This window comes from Triticum dicoccoides, chromosome 7A (assembly GCF_002162155.2).
Source record: "Triticum dicoccoides isolate Atlit2015 ecotype Zavitan chromosome 7A, WEW_v2.0, whole genome shotgun sequence".
Lineage (NCBI taxonomy): Eukaryota > Viridiplantae > Streptophyta > Magnoliopsida > Poales > Poaceae > Triticum > Triticum dicoccoides.
The window spans coordinates 678,189,784-678,209,511 of NC_041392.1; positions in this window are offsets into that span (position 1 = coordinate 678,189,784).

Consider the following 19,728-nt stretch of genomic DNA (forward strand, 5'->3'; position numbering starts at 1 on the left):
ACGTTCTCTAATTGTTGTTGCAATTTTTTACGTGGCTGCTATAGGTTTCTAGCAAGAACGTTTCTTACCTACGTCAAAACCACAACGTGATATGCCAATTTCTATTTACCCTTCATAAGGACCCTTTTCATCGAATCCGATCCGACTAAAGTGGGAGAGACAGACACCCGCCAGCCACCTTATGCAACTAGTGCATGTCAATCGGTGGAACCAGTCTCACGTAAGCGTACGTGTAAGGTCGGTCCGGGCCGCTTCATCCCACGATGCCGCCGAATCAAGATAAGACTAGTAACGGCAAGCAAATTGACAATATCCACGCCCACAACTGCTTTGTGTTCTAGTCGTGCATACAAACTACGCATAGACCTAGCTCATGATGCCACTGTTGGGGAACGTAGCAGAATTTTAAAATTTCCTATGCATCACCAAGATCAATTTATGGAGTCATCTAGCAACGAGGGAGAAAGGAGTGCATCTACATACCCTTGTAGATCGCGCGCGGAAGCGTTCAAGAGAACGGGGTTGATGGAGTCGTACTCGTCGTGATCCAAATCACCGATGACCTAGCGCCGAACGGACGGCACCTCCGCGTTCAACACACGTACGGTTGGGAAGACGTCTCCTCCATGATCCAGCAAGGGGGAAGGAGAGGTTGATGGAGATCCAGCAGCACGACGGCGTGGTGGTGGAAACTACGGTGATCTCGGCAGAGCTTCGCCGAGCACTGCGAGAAGGAGAGGTGTCACGGGACGAAGAGGGAGAGGCCAGGGGCTAGGGTGCGGCTCCCCTCCCTCCCCCCACTATTTATAGGACCCCTAGGGGGGGCGGCCCTAGGAGATCCAATCTCCAAGGGGGGCGGCGGCCAAGGGGGTGGCTTGCCCCCCAAGCCAAGTGGGGCGCCCCCCCCCCACCCCTAGGGTTTCCAACCCTAGGCGCAGGGGAGGCCCAAGGGGGGCGCACCAGCCCACTAGGGGCTGGTTCCCCTCCCACTTCAGCCCATGGGGCCCTCCGGGATAGGTGGCCCCACCAGGTGGACCCCCGGGACCCTTCCGGTGGTCCCGGTACAATACCGATTACCCCGGAAACTTTCCCGATGGCCGAAACTTGACTTTCTATATATAAATCTTCACCTCCGGACCATTCCGGAACTCCTCGTGACGTCCGGGATCTCATCCGGGACTCCGAACAACTTTCGGGTTACCGTATACTAATATCTCAACAACCCTAGCGTCACCGAACCTTAAGTGTGTAGACCCTACGGGTTCGGGAGACACGCAGACATGACCGAGACGACTCTCCGGTTAATAACCAACAGCGGGATCTGGATACCCATGTTGGCTCCCACATGCTCCTCGATGATCTCATCGGATGAACCACGATGTCGAGGATTCAATCAATCCGTATACAACTCCCTTTGTCAATCGGTATGTTACTTGCCCGAGACTCGATCGTCGGTATCCCAATACCTCGTTCAATACGTTACCGGCAAGTCACTTTACTCGTACCGTAACGCATGATCCCGTGATCAACCACTTGGTCACATTGAGCTCATTATGATGATGCATTACCGAGTGGGCCCAGAGATACCTCTCCGTCATACGGAGTGACAAATCCCAGTCTCGATTCGTGCTAACCCAACAGACACTTCCGGAGATACCTGTAGTGTACCTTTATAGTCACCCAGTTACGTTGTGACGTTTGGCACACCCAAAGCACTCCTAAGGTATCCGGGAGTTGCACAATCTCATGGTCTAAGGAAATGATACTTGACATTCGGAAAAGCTACAGCAAACGAACTACACGATCTTCGAGCTATGCTTAGGATTGGGTCTTGTCCATCACATCATTCTCCTAATGATGTGATCCCGTTATCAATGACATCCAATGTCCATAGTCAAGAAACCATGACTATCTTTTGATCAATGAGCTAGTCAACTAGAGGCTCACTAGGGACGTGTTGTGGTCTATGTATTCACACGTGTATTACGATTTCGGGATAACACAATTATAGCATGAACAATAAACAATTATCATGAACAAAGAAATATAATAATAACCATTTTATTATTGCCTCTAGGGCATATTTCCAACACTCCCATCCTCCCACTTGCTGGCATGGGGCTTAGAGTGAACTCCTCCCTTCGGTCCATCCAACGGCGTCTGGCATCCCAACATGCACTCCCTGGCATCCACGTTCGCATAAGGGACGTGCGTGCACTGCTATTGAGGCTTCTATTGTTGTTTTTCTCTTTGAGCTTAGGCAGCTCCTGCGCGAGAGCTATATATGACATGTTCCAAGTCTGAAGTAGGTCTCGCCTTTGGCAAATGACATATGGGCCAGCTGAAAGTTCCTAGGGATTGGTTTTTTAGGGAAGTTTTTGACCGGTTTTTGCATGTTTTTTTTTCTGTTTGTTTCTTTGGTTGTTTTGATCGATTTTTTGAGTGTTTTTTTTCCTGTTTTATGGTGAATCTGACTTGTTTTTCACGTGTGATATTCTTGTTTGTTTTTGTGTGTTTTTTGTGCTTCTATCATTGGTTTTTCTGGTTTCCGGTGCGTCTTCATCAGTTTTCTCTGGTTTTTCAATCTTGTTTTCAACAAGTGTCTATTTTTTCAATACACATTGTACATTTTGTGTATACAAGTTAAATATTTTCTAATACACATTGAACATTTTCCAAATACATGATGTATTTTTTTCCAAATACTTATTTTTGAAAGATCTTGAAAATGCGTGTGTTATACTTTTTCAAATACTCGTTGATACATTTTCTCTATTGATACAAAACACTCTTTAAACTAGGTGAATATTCTTTTAAATTGTATAAGCAATGTTTTTAAAATTGTCATGAGCATATTTTTTGAAGTGCGCTTTTTTTACAGTGTCAGGCACCTTTTTTAAATGTATGGAATATTCATTTTTACGAAAATATTTAAAAAAATATCATAAACATTTTCCTGACATGCGTGATATTTTTTTATGTACATCTTTTTGAATGGTATTAAATTTTTTAAAGTTATTATGGGGACATTTTTTAACGTTGCATAAACATTTTCTAAACATAAAAATATTAAATTATATTCTAGGAAATTTTAGAACATAAATAAAATTATAGAAAATCGAAACATACCAGCGATCAAAAAGTAAAAGCACGAAGTAGCACCCACGCAGCAACATTTCTTGGGCCGGCCCATTTTAGAGAGACCTGCAAAGCACTCGGGATCGCTGTAAGCGATACATAGCCGCGCCTAGACATGGCTATGTAACTGCACAGAAGCTCGGCCGGAATTCACCCCTCCGGTCCATCCAGGTGGCCGCTCTGGCATCTGGCGGCCCAGCGTGCTCCCCGGCCTCCAGGTTTATGTAAGTAGCTTATGCGAGCTGCTGCTGGAACGAAGGCTTATGCTGTGTTTTAGCATAGGCTGCTGCTGCGTGCAGGAGCTATATATCGCCCGTTGCAAGTTCTAAGTAGGTCTCTCCTCGAGGGAGGCAGATGGGCCTGCACAGTACAGGTCCTTGGGGAGCGGTTAGTCATGGGAGTTTTGTCCGATTTTTCACTTGGTTTATTCCATGTTTATTTCCATGGTAGCTGTGTGAATACATGGTCGCGTCCAAATGTTGTTATGTGTCAGTGGGGGGCTCACCATGAAATCCTCCCAGTCTCCCACCAGTCCGTCCGGCGGCCGAGCGCGCTCTCTAACCTCCATGTTCACGGAAGCGGCGTACGAGCACTCCTACTGGAAATGGAGGCTTCTGCTACATTTTTTTGGAGCTTAGGCACCTCCTGCACGAGAGCTATATATCACCCGTTGCGAGAGGCAGATTGTCTGACCCAATACAGGTCTTAGGGATTGGTTTTTCAGGGTAATTTCTGACTGGTTTTTCAAGTGTTTTTTCTTATTTGTTTCTGTGGTGGTTTTGATCAGTTTTTTGCTGGTTGTTTTCTATTTTTTTTTGTGGTGGCAATTTTTTGGCATGTTTTTTCATGTTAGTTTTATTGGTAGTTTTGTGCTTCTTTCACCGCTCTTTATTTTTTCAACACATATCTACTTTTTTCAATACAATATGTTATAATTTCATAAAACATATAATTTTAAACGTGTGGACATTTCTTTGGAATTTCACGTACTCTTTTGAATTGTATGAAATATTTTTTTGAATTACGCAAATTTTTTCTTACATTGTAGACACATTCTTTTCGGAAACACGTTAGGACTTTTTTATGTACATTATTTTGAATGGTTATCATTCTTTAAAAGTTGTGCGGACATATTTTTAACACTGTATAAGAAAATTTAAACAGTGCATGAAATTTTAAATACAAATGTTTATATTTTAGAATAAATTATAGAAGGAAAATGAAAAAAAACGAACGAGGAATCAAAAGGAAGCGAATGAAGCAGCATCCACACAACTATATTTCTAGGTCGGGCAAATTTAGTGAGCGCTGCAGGTGACGCTACTCGGGGTCGCTGTAAGCGATGCATAGTCACGTCCAGACATGGCTATGTATTGGTGTGAGGCTTGGCGCTTACTCCTCCCTATGGTCCGACCAGCGGCATTTGGGGGACCAGCACGCTCCCGGACCTTCACATTTGCGGAAGTGGCATGCGTGCGCTACTACGATTCCTAGGGGGGCAGATGGGCTGGCTCACTACGATTCCTAGGGATTGGATTTTTTAGGTATTTTTTGACCTGTTTTTCATGTGATCTTTTTCCTGTTTATTTCTGTGGTGGTTTTGATCATTGTTTCATGTGTTTTCTTTGTGATTCTGATCGAGTTTTTTGTGTGTGTTTTCTTAATGCGTTTTTGTGGTGGTTCATGTGCTTCTGTCGCCGGTTTTCTTTATTTTTCTGTGTTTCTTCATCGTTTTTCTTTGTGTTTTTTTCCTTTTTCAACACGTGTGTACTTCTTTCAATACACATTGTACATATTTCGTGTACACGTGGCACATTTTGTTGACACACGTTTAACATTTTCCAAATACATGATGTATCTTCTAAATACACTTCTTTGAATGTATTCTTGAATACTCCCCCCACCTCATAATATAAGAACGTTTTTTACACTAGGATAGCGTTAAAAACGCTCTTATATTATGGGACGGAGAGAGTACTTGTTAAACATTTTCTAAATACATGTTGAAATATTTTTGTGAAAGATACAAAACTTTTTTGTAAACTAAGTGAACATTTTTTTTCTTTATATGTACATTCTTTTAAAATGTTATGATCTTTTTTTAAGACACATGAATATTCTTTTAAATGTCACATACCTTTCTTTGATTGGTAACAAATAGTGTATTTGAACTACGCAAAAAAAAATTTAATTTCCACACACCTTTTTTGAAACGTGTGAACATTTTTTATGTACATTCTTTACCGGCATTAACAGTTTTTAGAAGTGGTGCGGATATTTTCCTAACACTGCTTATATATTATAAATTTAAAAAAAATTAGGATATTTTAGAACATACATAAAAGTATAATTTAAAAAAAATGAATGATAAATAAAAGCGAATGAAGCAGCGCCCCAGGCAGCTACATTCCTAGGGCCGACCCATTTAGAGAGTGGTTCAAGCGACAGCTTGGGATCACTGTAAGTGATACATAGCAGCGCCTAGATGTGGCTACGTATTTGGTGTGGGGCTCGTCGTGAACTTCTCCCTCCGGTCCGTCCTGCGGCGTCCTCGCGCTCGCTGACCTCGACTTTTGCGTAAGCGGCGTGTGTGTGTTGCTGCTGGAACAAAGTTTTTTTTTAGCTTAGGCTATTGCTGCGCGCGAGCTATATATCACTACTTGCGATTCCTAAGTAGGTGTCACCTTTGGTGGAAGACAGATGGGCTGATGCAATACGGGTCCAGGGGGAGCGGTTTTTCAGGGAAGATTTCAACTGGTTTTCCACGTGGGTTTCCCCCTGTTTCATTTTATGATTGTTTTGACTGTTTTTCTTCACGTTTTTTTTCTATTTGATTCTGTGGTTGTTTTGATCGTCTTTCCCGTGTTTTTTTACCTATTTATTTCTGTAGTGGCTTATGTTTCTTCATGTTCTTTTTTGCGATGAGCTTATGTTTCTTCATCGTTTTTTATTTTAAACTTTTTCGTTATTTTTATTTTTCAACACAGGTCCCCTGTTAAAGTAGACCTTGTATATTTTTCATATACACGTGAAACATCTTTTCCACATACGTTGAACATGTTTCAATACCATTGACGTATATATTTTCAGATACACGTTACAACATTTGCGTGAATGATACATTTAAGAAAAACTAGGTGCACTATTTTTTTGAACTGCTTGGTAATTTTTTTAAATGTTCCTTACATTTTTCTGAAAGGTACGACACATTTTTTTCAAAAGGATTGAACATTTTTTTATGTACGTATTGAGAATATCATTATATTTTTTAAAGCAGCACACACCTTTTTCAACACTGCATAATTTTTTTTTGAATAGAAATATTTACATTTTAGGACAAGTCCGGATATGAATGAAAGTATAACAAAAAGAAACGAGCAATTGAAAGGAAGTGCACAAAGCAGCGTCATAACTAAATATGCTTCTTGGGCTGGCCCATTTATATTATGCTGCAACCGAGGGTACGCTCCGGATCGATGCAAGCGATACATAGCCAGGCGTGGGGCTCGAAGTTTTCGACAGGTTCTCCACGTGGGATTTTCCAGTGTTTTTTCTGTGGTGGCTTATGTGTTTCTTTCACTTTTTTTTTCTGTTTTTCTTCATCAGTTTTTGCATTTTTTATTCTTTTTAATTTTATTTTCAAACAGGTGTCAGTATTTTCAATATACATTCTACATCTTTTCTGTATACACGTGGAATGTTTTTTGATACACATTAAACATATTTAAGAAACATGATGTACATTTTTTAAATAAACATTGAAACATATTTTCAGTGATACAAAAAAGATTACAACTAGGTGAACATTTTTTCACATTTTACAGACATTTTTTAAAGTGACACAAACAAATTATTTGATATGCATGAACAATTTTTTTAAATAACATGTATATTTCTTATTGTACAAAACTTTTTGCAATTACGTGGAAAGTTTTTATAATCAATATTTGTTTTTGAAAAATATGATAACCATTTTTACTAAACGCGTCAACAGTTTTTTCTTTACTGGTTTTAAGGCCATGAACATATTTTTAAATTTGGTCGGACTTTTTTTAATAGTACATAAATATTTTTAATGTAAATATTGATATTTTAGGATTTTTTGGAATATAAATAAACGTAGAAAGAAAAAAATCAAAACAAACAAGCTATCAAAAGGAAGCGAATGAAGCACTGTCCCCACGCAGCTGCGTTTTTTGGGCTGACCCATTTAGATTGTGCTTGGGATAAATGCAACAGACACATAATTGCGCCTAGACGTGGTTATCTATCGGCGTGGGCCTCAGCATGAACTCCTCCGTTTGGTCCATCCAGAGGTGTCTTGTTGCCTAGCATCATGCTACTCGACCTCCGTGTTTGCAAAAGTGGTGTGCGTGCGCTACTGCTAGAAAGGTGGCTTCAGCTTCATTTTTCTTCGAAATTACTAGTTATAGGTTACCACTTGCAAAGGTCATTGTCACCTCTGGAGGAGACAAGTGACAAGATACTAAATCTCATATTTATATGAAATGTTTGGACAAACAATTTCATTCCAATAAACAAATAAAATAGATACCAAAACAAAAAAACCTACAAAAAGGGAAGCCGGAAAAGGGAAGCCGAAAAAGGCTAGAAACATACAAATACAGAAACTAAAAGAAACCAGGAATGAAAGACCAAAAACATATTTTGTACTTTCCACTTTTTGGAACCATAGTTGTGCTTAGTGCGGAAGCACATATGTGCTTCACCATGAAGCAAATTGTGCTTTCAACATTTTGAGAAGCACATATGTGTTCCACCGTGAAGCAGGAATGTGCTTTACATTTTTTTAAGAAAGCATGGTTGTGCTTATTGTCTTTTCAAGAAGCACATAGCGCATCTGTGCTTTTCACAATCAAGAAGCACAACTATGCTTTTCATGAAAGCACGTTGTGCTTCACTGTGAAAGCGCAACTTTACTTTTTCACACGGTGTGCTTAAAATAGAAAAAATTTCAAGAAACATAGAAAAACAATGCAAATCTGAAAACCCGAAAATGTAATAAATACTAAAAGATGTGCAAAAATAGAAAAAAAATGCTCCAGCGGGTGCACACAGCTCAAGACACTTGATGGCACCGGGGCGCATCACGTGGAGTGCTAGGGCGCTTCCTGCGGTGTCCTCTATGGCTCACCTTGTAGGGGTACATGCGGTGTCCTTTGCCGCTCCCCTTGGAGGGTACCTGCGGACTAGTTGATCTCATTTTTTAGCTTACTAGATAATTGCCTAGGCGTTGCAACAGGAGTATAAACATTCTAATAGATTAACCCATGACTACACGTCTATTTATTATATTAATGCGCCAAAATCGTAGCAAGTGTTTGTATGCAATCGTCATGATTTACCTACCATCTTATTGTTAAGCACTTATAGATATGCCAAAGAAAATATGTTTTTTTACTTAGGTAAGTTAATAGAACATGAGACAATTGATTACATTTTATGGAAAATCAATGGGAGAAAAATAAAAAATGTGAGAAATCAAAGAGAGGAAGGAAAGAGGGGGACGTATATAAGAAAGGTTGGACACTGGAAAGGCATAAAGTAGGCACGGCTAAAGAATGCAAACCTTGATTTCTTTTAGGGGTAATACCCTATTTGCCTCATCACGTGTAAAGGGCCCATTATCTTTCAGAGGTTCCTGTTTAGGAACCTTCTCAAAGGGGTGCACCTATGTCTCGCCTCAAAGGGGTGCCCCCTCGCTAAAGGGACATGGAAATGGGCCAGCCCAGTTGTAGTGTTTGTTTGTTTTGCATTTCATTCTTTTATTTCTTAGTCCGTTCCTCGGTTTCATTTTTATGTATGTTTTGTCTTTTTTCTTTTTGGTTATATTTTCAAGATTTTTTTAAAAAATACTTAAGTTTAAAATAATGTTTGGGCAGTGATTAAAAAATGTTGGTGCAACTTAAAACACATGTTGATAGCATTGAAAACAATGTTTCAAGACGTATTTAAAAAATATTAACACATATTTGAATAACAATTTTTTGAAAAAATGTTAATCATGCATTTAAGAAATGTTAAACATATATAACAAAATGCCTCTAAAGTATATGAAAAATATACAACATGTATGAAAAAAGTAGACAGCAAACATACATCGGACAAAAATGTAAATCTTTTAGTTACAAAGTGCTAAATGTATATAAAAAAAGTTCCAGACGTAGATGAAAAATGTAAAACGTGTATTAAAAACATTAACCAAAAAACATAAATTTTAGAAAATGCTGATAACGTATAATTTTCTAACCATGTATTTTCAAAATATTAAATGAGTATAAAAATACACCAGATGTAGACCAAAAATATAGAATGTGTACTAAAAACTGAACAGGAAAAACATAAATTCAATAACATGTTGATATTGTATAAAAATGCTAGTCATGTATTTATAAAATGTTAAATTTGTATTAACAATGTTACAGATGTATACAATAAATGGAGAGCGTACAATTTATAATTTTTTTGATCATATATTTAAAAAATGATAAAAATGTATTAATGTTTTCCTAATATATACTACAAATGTACAATGTGGAGGAACAGGGTTAGTCATCGAACATAATTTAAAAAATATTAATCTTCTATTTAAAAAATGTTACACATGTATGCAATTTTTTTCTGAGGGACACGAAAAATATACACATATGTATGAAAAATGATTACACATGTTTAAGAATAAAAGAGAAAAATGAAGAAAGAGGGTGAAAGCAAATGGAAGAAAGAAACAAATAAAATGAAAAAAAAGAAAACTAAGAAGGAAAGAAAGAAAATAAAGAAAGAAAGAAATGCAAATAAAAGTAGTGAAACCCCAAACAGAAAAAAAATCAGTAAAAACCATGAAAAAGATGTAGAAAACCGATGGAAAAACAAAGAACAAAACAGAAGAAAACCAGTGAAGAAACCGAGAAGGCCAGAGAAGGAATAAGTAACCAAATGGGAGAAAAACAAAAAAAAGAACATAAAAGACAACAAGAAACGCAGAACGAGCAAACGAACAAACAAACAAACACACAACCAGCGAACGAATGCGTGCTAAACAAAAGGGCCGGCCCAGTAATGTACGCATCCAGGAAAGTACCCAGTGAAACGGAATGCAGCTCTTTTGGGCAGAAAAAGGCATTTCCTATTTTGCGCTGCAGAAGCCGGTTTATACTGTTTTTTACTAACCGGCGCCTGCAGCAGCTACTCGGAGGCCGGTCCATCTTGCCAGCGTATTTCTGTTTTGTTTTTTAAAACACAAAAAACTGTGCGCGTGAAGAGAATCAAACAAGGGACCTCAGGGATCCAACTACGCGGCAATAACCGCCGCACAAACATGCCCCATGTGTTATCCTCTTCTTCCACCGTTTCCTATTTCTTCTTTCCTTCTAACTTTTTCCTTTTTTATTTTTCCTGTTTCTGTTTTTTTTCTTTTTTCCTCTCCCTAGTTTAATGATTTCTTTCAAATTCGTGAACTTTCTTAAAATGGAGGAACTTTTTTCTCAAAATATAGAATTTTCTATTCAATGCAATGAACTTTTTTACAAATTCGATGAACCTATTTCAAATTTGTTGACTTTTTTAAATCCATGAACTCTTTTCAATTTTGATGAATTGATTTTGAAATTTGATGTTTTTTAAAATGGATGAACTTTTTCTAAAAATGGGTGAACTTTTTTAAAATCGATGAACTTTTTTTGAAATTCAATGAACTTTAGAAACAATGTATGAACCTTTCCAAATCGATGAACTTTTTTCAAAACCAGTGAATTTTTTTTTTCAATTTTGATGAAGTTTAAAAAATATCAATGAACTATTTTTTCAAATTGGTAAGCTTTTTAGAAATTTGATGAACTCTTTTTCATAAAAAAATTCCATATTTTCTGATAATTCAAAAATCGAATAAATAGTGTGGATACAATTGTTCTTAAACTTTTCTCGTTCCTATCAATGAGTAATGCTTAGCTGCTGTGCTGGTTAGCAAAATACTTTGTTGTTTGTGCTATCGTGGCGCGGGTTTGAGCCTTGGTACCCACCTTTCTTTTATTTTTTTCACGAGACATTTTTACTACGCTGCACGTCCGTCGTGGGCCGGCCTATAAGGTGATGATATGGGCGCGCATGGGCGCCAGCTACCTGTTCGGATTCTTAAGGCGCTGAACAGGCCTCCCGCAGAAAAATCTATAAGTAAGATATAGATCTCGCGCTGTCAAAGCTTCTGACTGTATATTAGTTTTTCTTTTTGTTCGTTTTTGCTTTTTCGGGCTGAATTTCTTCGGTTTTACACATTTTTCTTTATCCAGTTTCCACTCTTAGTTTTCATTTCTCTCTTTTATTTTTATTTTTTATTTTTATATAGTTTTAAAATTCTGACAACTTTATATAAAGTAGTCAACTTTTTTCGAAATCACAACATTTTTTCAATTATGATATTTTCTACAATTTGTGATTTTTTTAAAAGTCTTGATGATTTCTAAAACACATGAACGTTTTTTAGATTTAATGAATATATTTTTGAATTTGAGGATTTTTTCTCAAATCCATGATCATTCTCAAATTTTTGATCTTTTCTAGATTTACCTTTCTTTTTAGGAAAAATCATGTTTTTTTATACTACCAATTATTTGAAAAATTAACCGAAGATAAATGATGCTCCCCCTTGAAACAACAAACCAGTGAGCAAAAGACGAGAGATAAAACAAGTGAACAGAGCCGACCAAGGGAGCAGTGACCGAGCGAGCATCCATCGAACAGTGGGCGAGGCTGTCTAAGCTAAGGCCCACACGCTGGGGGCTTGGTTGGTCGTTCTATGTTCACCTCCACTGCTTTGTTTTCCCCTTCTATAGGCCATCCCTCCTTCACATCCTGCATTAACTCAATCTAATCAGATCAAATTTTATCAAAATCTCAACTAAATCAGAACTTTCCTCAGGTCCATTTATCTATAACCAAATCAAATTATATATTAGCAATACCCCAAGTAAATTAAACGTTCCTTGTGTTCCTTTACCTATACCCAAATCAAATCAAATATTAACAATACCTTAACTCAATCAAAACTTTCCTTACCTTCCCTTAATCATACTCAAATCATATCTTACCAAAATCAATAATATGGTGGGCAGGAGCTATATGGCAGAGATGATTGGTGTTGAACAACTAGAATATGTATGCCCTGTTGCAACACACACACACACAGAGAGAGAGAGAGAGAGAGGGAGTTAATTAGTAATGTTTTTAGCCATTAAAGCATGCCCCTTAGATTCGCCACCACACTAATGAACCTCCCCTTATCCCTGAGGTACACGCCCACACATCATCAGGGAAAGGAGAATGGCAACTTCATAGTCTCGTTGGGGATATGCGCATGGCCTTCACCTCAGCTAGACAACGCGGCAAAGCACAGACGCTCCGGTGGCCTGGATTTTGGCTAGGGACGAGTGAACTGGCTGAATAATATCGATGCAAAGTGTGAAGGTTGGGTCATGTTGCTTGCTGATGGAAATTGAGCCTAATAATTCGGTACTGAACTGTGGCGGGCAAACTAAATCTCTCTTCCCTCACAAGTGATGGATTAAGTAAATACCTCCTGCCACCGCCATTGGCAGAGACAACAAGCATAGCCGGCAGCCACCTGTCACGAGGTGACAAGCGAATGGAACAAGCGCAATCGCCAACCGTCTGTCGCGAGGGTTCCATAAGAGCGAGAGCAACGCGAAGGCGGCAACTCTCGCTCCCGGGGAACGCTCGCGCCACTCCATTAGGTCCTCTCAACATTGTGTCATCTTCCAGGAGCTTCATCGCGAGGTCAATCGCACATTCTTTGCCTCAAGTGAGTACTTTTCCCTATTTTGTGTTCTCGGACCCTCATAGGATCCCTAGAGAGTTCAATTTGGTACCGAAACAAGTTGTAACGAGGTGGACTAATATCATTTAAGTTAGCCATTTTGATGCATTGGATCATGCGATGTACTTGGGGCTGCGGGAGGCGGAGAAGCTAGGGTTTTGCAGCAAGGCCCGGTTTTGATCGGGTTAGGGTTCTGAGATCATGGCGTCGGTGGGAACCTCTGGGTCAGCCTCAGCGGAACCGGCGGATACGGACGAGGTAGCAGCACTTATGGCGGAGCTCGGCCTGCGGGAAGAGGACCTCGATGATGTGGTTTATGATGAGAAGGAGGCGCCGCCGGAGGCAGCTCGCTGGATTGCGCTTGCTAGAGTTCATACGGCAAAAACCTATAGTCAATTTTGTTTTTTCAGGAATATGAGGGCTACGTGGGATCTAGCCCAAGAAGTCCAGTTCAAGCCGCTTGAAGAAAATTTATATACTATACAGTTCTCATGCTTAGGGGATTGGGAACGAGTCACACGGGATGGACCGTGGCACTTCAGGGGCGATGCAGTGATACTGAAGCCATATGATGGATTGGCAAAACCATCCACGGTTCAGCTGGACACAATTGAGATATGGGTTCAAATACATGATGTGCCTCCTCTATATGTTCATCTTGTACCGCCTCTAGCTTCAAAAATCGGTGAAGTTCTGTATGCTGAACCGCAATCGCAAGATTTCTCGGGGAATTTTCATCGGGTCTGGGTTCGGATCGATGTCAATAAGCCATTGAAGAATGCTGTCTCAATGATAAGGGAAGGGAAGCGCCAAATATATAGAGTGAAATACGAGAAACTCCCGGACTGGTGTGTGGTCTGCGGGATGATGGGCCATCTTTTCAAGGAGCATGGCAGTGGTATTCATCCACCTTCTGCTTTGGTTTTTAAAGATCTCAGGCGTCATGGGTCATGCGCACCGGAAGGGCCCTGGTGGAGGTCGAGGTCGCCGAGGAGGTCGACGGGGTGGACGTGGTGGACATGGAAACGCTCCTCGCTCAGGTGTAAATGTCGGCGTCGTTGAAAAAGATGATCTGAGCTCGGAAGCTGACCTGGACATGACCGAGGCAGAGGACAGCAAGAAGAGACACCCGTCAGATGCGCCTCATGCTCCTAGTGCATCTAATATAGTGGGACGTGGGGAGATGTTGCAGCTTCCAGCACCCCCCTTGATCCCCTTAGCCCGAGTAGCAAGCAAGACCCGAAGAGGCCAAGGATAAATTCAGAGTCAAATGAAAGGATAGAGGAAAATATGGGCAGCCATGGCAAAACTGTCTCATCTTTGGCGGGCTCCTTCGAGGAGCGCCGCCGGGCCCAATGAATATCTTCTGTTGGAACTGTCGTGGCGCGGGTAAAGCTACGACAGTTCGAGAACTTCACGATTTTGCGAGGCAATTTACCCCTACCCTCTTTTGCATTGTTGAAACACAGATGGATAGCACGAGGGTAGAAGCTATGGCTGGCACTTTGGGTTTTGATAGCTCCTACGCTGTTAGCAGTCAAGGGAGAAGCGGAGGGATTGGTTTGTTCTGGAACAACTCAGTTTTGGTGGAGATTCTGGGATACTCGGATTATCATCTTGATGTTTCCGTCGAGGAACATGGTAGTGCGAAGTGGAGGATGACGTGTGTTTATGGTGAGGCGCAAACTCATTTGAGGCATCAAACTTGGACAACTTTGAAGAACATCGGCACTTTGAGTGATCTACCTTGGCTCTGTATTGGTGACTTTAATGAGGTTCTACGTCCAGATGAACACCAAGGTGTGGGACAGCGCATCAATGCCCAGATTCAAGCTTTTAGAGAAGTTTTAGATGTATGCATGTTGCTAGACTTGGGCTTCAGAGGTAACGTTTGGACTTTTGAGAAGAAAGTAACAGGTGGCAGTTACACCAAATGCAGACTTGATAGAGCACTGGCCAGTACTGCATGGCTGGCAAGATTTCCTTCGGCCGCTGTCACACACTTAACGGGGGCTACGTCGGATCATTGCCCTTTACTGTTACAACTGGATGAGGCGGGGGTGGCCCATGCATAGCCGTCTTTCAAGTATGAGATGATGTGGGAGACTCACTCAGAGCTACGGGGACATGTACAAACGAAGTGGTCGGTAGGACCTCCTTGTACCTCCGTGGAAGATCTTCGCCGCAAGTTGCAAGAGCTTGCAAAGGGTTTGGGCAGGTGGAGTCGAGACACTTTTGGTAGCGTCAGGAAGGAGATTAAAGCGCTGAAACAAAAACTTGCCAACTTAAGGGAGGACCCTTTGAGATTAGGTCCGTCACATGAAGAATTGAAGATAAATGAGCAGCTCATAGAATTGTACCACAGCAAAGAGATTATGTGGCGACAATGGGCTCGAGTCGAATGGCTATCTGCGGGAGACAAGAACACCAAGTTCTTCCATCTCCGAGCTAGCTTACGCCGAAAGAAGAATATGATCAAGGCGCTAAAAAATTCCCTAGGTGTGGAAATATCTGATCCGGATCAGCTCAAGGTACTAGCTAATAACTTCTACCAGACCCTATACCTATCCGAGGGTGTTCAAGATATGGAAGCGGTGCTGGCCCATGTGCCCAAGAAAGTAACGGCAGTGATGAATGCAAGCCTCTGTCACAGTATACAAAGGAGGAGGTCAAGGTTGCACTTTTTCAAATGTTCCCGACCAAGGCCCCGGGGCCTGATGGATTCCCTGTGCACTTTTATCAGAGACACTGGGATGTGTGTGGTGATGAAGTAACAGAGATAGTCCTTAAAATTGTAAAAGGTGAGGAAAGTCCAGCTTCCATCAATGATACTGTCCTGGTTTTGATTCCAAAGGTAACAAATCCATCATCACTTGCGCAATTTCAGCCCATCAGTTTGTGTAACGTTTTGTATAAGATAGCCTCGAAGGTCATTGCCAATAGACTAAAAGTGATTCTACCAGATATAATCTCTGAGGAGCAGTCTGCTTTTGTTCCCGGAAGGCTTATCACTGACAATATTATATGTGTGTATGAGTGTTTGCATTTCATGAAGCGGACTAGGGCCAAAACAAACAGCTTCTGTGCTTTAAAGTTGGACATGATGAAGGCTTATGATAGAGTGGAGTGGGATTATTTGAGAGGTATTATGACTAAGCTTGGGTTTCATCCATGGTGGATAGATATTGTCATGGGCATTGTATCTTCGGTTTCATTCTCAGTATGCTTCAATGGTGAAAAATTTGAATCTTTTAAACCAACAAGAGGTATCCGGCAGGGAGACCCAATCTCCCCCTATTTATTCTTGATTGCAGCAGAGGGCCTTTCGTGCCTCCTTAAATCACGTTCTCAATCATCTATGCCAGGGATCAAGGTGGCCCCCATGGCTCCAACCGTGAACCACCTTCTTTTTGCAGATGATAGCATGTTGCTTTTCAAGGCGAGTGGGGAAGGAGCAAATGTGGTGTCAAACTTACTGGATACATATTGTGCAGCTTCAGGACAGCGGATAAATAATGAGAAGTCGTCCATCTTTTTCAGTAAAGGATGTCCCCCACGGTTGAGGGAGACTATCAATAATAACCTGCAGGTCCATAATGAATCTTTGAGTGAGCGCTATCTGGGCATGCCTACTGATGTGGGCCACTCGAAGAACGGCACCTTCAAATATCTTAGGGACCGCGTGTGGGAAAAGATTAAGGGATGGATGGCTAAGTTATTCTCCTCAGCTGGTAAGGAGGTTCTAATCAAGGCTGTTGCGCAAGCAATTCCAGTCTATTCAATGGCGTGTTTCAGACTACCACATGGGCTATGTGAGAGTATCACCTCCATCATCTGCCAGTTCTGGTGGGGCTCCAAGCAAGGAAAGAGGAAAGCGGCTTGGGTCACATGGGATACTATGACTATACCTAAACACTTGGGAGGTTTGGGCTTCCGTGACATGGAAATTTTCAACCTAGCGCTGTTGGCAAGACAGGCTTGGCGAATGTTGACTGATAGTACCTCGCTCAGTGCCAGAATTCTCAAGGCGATTTATTTCCCGGACTGTTCTTTGCTTCAGGACGAGTTGGGTGCTCACCCCTCCCAAATTTGGCGTGATGTTTTGGATGGGCGAGATGTCCTGTCACTTGGTCTCATTCGAAGGATTGGGGATGGTGCAACGATGCACATATGGCAAGATAACTGGATCCCGAGGAATAGTTCGAAGCGGCCATTCACAGCCCCGTCGCCAAATGCTCCAGTTTGCGTGGCTCAACTAATCGATGGTACCTCGGCTATACCTGGAAGGAGGAGCTAGTCAGGGCTTCTTTCGCCCAAGTTGACGCGGGGGCTATACTTCGGATTCCGATGTGCACATGACGTGTCCCAGATTTTTGGGCCTGGCATGAGGAGGCTCGTGGACGTTTTACTGTTCATTCCGCTTATCGTATGATTTTGCGCATTAAACATGCCCATGAAGCCCAACTTGATGGAAGCGGTGGAACATCATATGATGTGAATGAAACTAGTAAATGGACGATGCTCTGGAACATTCAGGTACCTTCAAAACTGAAAGTTTTTGTGTGGCGTCTCGCTCGACAGTCAATGCCGACAGGGACAGTTCTGAAACACCGACACATGGCTACAGAAGATACTTGTGCTATCTGCGGCGCAGTAGACACCTGGAAACATGCATTGGTTCTTTGCCCGATGGCGGCGAGTGTGTGGTCGTTGGCGTCCGAGGAGTTGGTAGACCGGATGAGCGAACAGGGGGTAGATAATCCCAAGGACTGGCTTTGCAATCTGCATGAAATATTACCAAAACATCTCTTTGATCAAATGATAGTAACTCTATGGGCACTATGGGGAGTTCGGCGTAAGGCTATCCATGAGAACATTTTCCAATCACCAATCTCAGTGAATGCATTCATCATTAGGTACCTTTCCGAGCTGCAGGTTGTCAACAATAGTGTCCAAAGGAGCTGTGAGGTGAGGCAGGTACAGGCAATCCGTCGGTCGTGGATAGCCCCGTCATCAGGTAATGCAAAACTGAATGTAGATGCAGCAGTTTCCAGGAATGGTTCTGGTGCTGTAGGAGTGATGTGCAGAGATGACACTGGGGGATTCTTGGGTGCAGCGACCCTCTTTTTCGATCACATTGATGATCCGGTGACTTTGGAAGCGCTCGCCATCAGAGAGGCTTTGGCATTAGCAGAGGATCTTTACCTGCTGAAGATTGAGATTGTATCAGACTGCAAAGTGGTGGTACAAGACTTGAGTTTGGACAACTCGGCAAGCTATGGTGCAGTTGTACATGAAATTATAGATCGTTCCTCTCTTTTTGATTTCTGCAGTTTTAGTTATGAAAGTAGGAGCTCAAACTATGAAGCTCACAACTTAGCGAAGTATGCTTTATCTCTTGATGATGGCCGCCATGTTTGGTTAAGCCACCCGGGAAACCTACCATCCGTCCCTGTAAACATTGTGACGAATTAATAAAAGCTTCGCCAGGTTGTCTCAAAAAAAAACCTCCACTCTTTGTTTTCCCCTTCTATAGGCCATCCCTCCTTCACATCCTGCATTAACTCAATCTAATCAGATCAAATTTTATCAAAATCTCAACTAAATCAGAACTTTCCTCAGGTCCATTTATCTATAACCAAATCAAATTATATATTAGCAATACCCCAAGTAAATTAAACGTTCCTTGTGTTCCTTTACCTATACCCAAATCAAATTAAATATTAACAATACCTTAACTCAATCAAAACTTTCATTACCTTCCCTTAATCATACTAAAATCATATCTTACCAAAATCAATAATATGGTGGGCATGAGCTATATGGCAGAGACGATTGGTGTTGAACAACTAGAATATGTATGCCCTGTTGCAACACACACACACAGAGAGAGAGAGAGAGATAGAGTTAATTAGTAATATTTTTAGCCATTAAAGCATGCCCCTTAGATTCGCCACCACACTAATGAACCTCCCCTTATCCCTGAGGTACACGCCCACACATCATCAGGGAAAGGAGAATGGCAACTTCATGGTCTCGTTGGGGATATGCGCATGGCCTTCACCTCAGCTAGACAACGCGGCAAAGCACAGACGCTCCGGTGGCCTGGATTTTGGCTAGGGACGAGTGAACTGGCTGAATAATATCGATGCAAAGTGTGAAGGTTGGGTCATGTTGCTTGCCGATGGAAATTGAGCCTAATAATTCGGTACTGAACTGTGGCGGGCAAACTAAATCTCTCTTCCCTCACAAGTGATGGATTAAGTAAATACCTCCTGCCACCGCCATTGGCAGAGACAACAAGCATAGCCGGCAGCCACCTGTCACGAGGTGACAAGCGAATGGAACAAGCGCAATCGCCAACCGTCTGTCGCGAGGGTTCCATAAGAGCGAGAGCACCGCGAAGGCGGCAACTCTCGCTCCCGGGGAACGCTCGCGCCACTCCATTAGGTCCTCTCAACATTGTGTCATCTTCCAGGAGCTTCATCGCGAGGTCAATCGCACATTCTTTGCCTCAAGTGAGTACTTTTCCCTATTTTGTGTTCTCGGACCCTCATATGATCCCTAGAGAGTTCAATTTGGTACCAAAACAAGTTGTAACGAGGTGGACTAATATCATTTAAGTTAGCCATTTTGATGCATTGGATCATGTGATGTACTTGGGGTTGCGTTATTGAGCGAGTGTAGTCGTGAAAATTGCAATGATATTTCATTCGATTGATTGGTGGATCCTGGGGGCT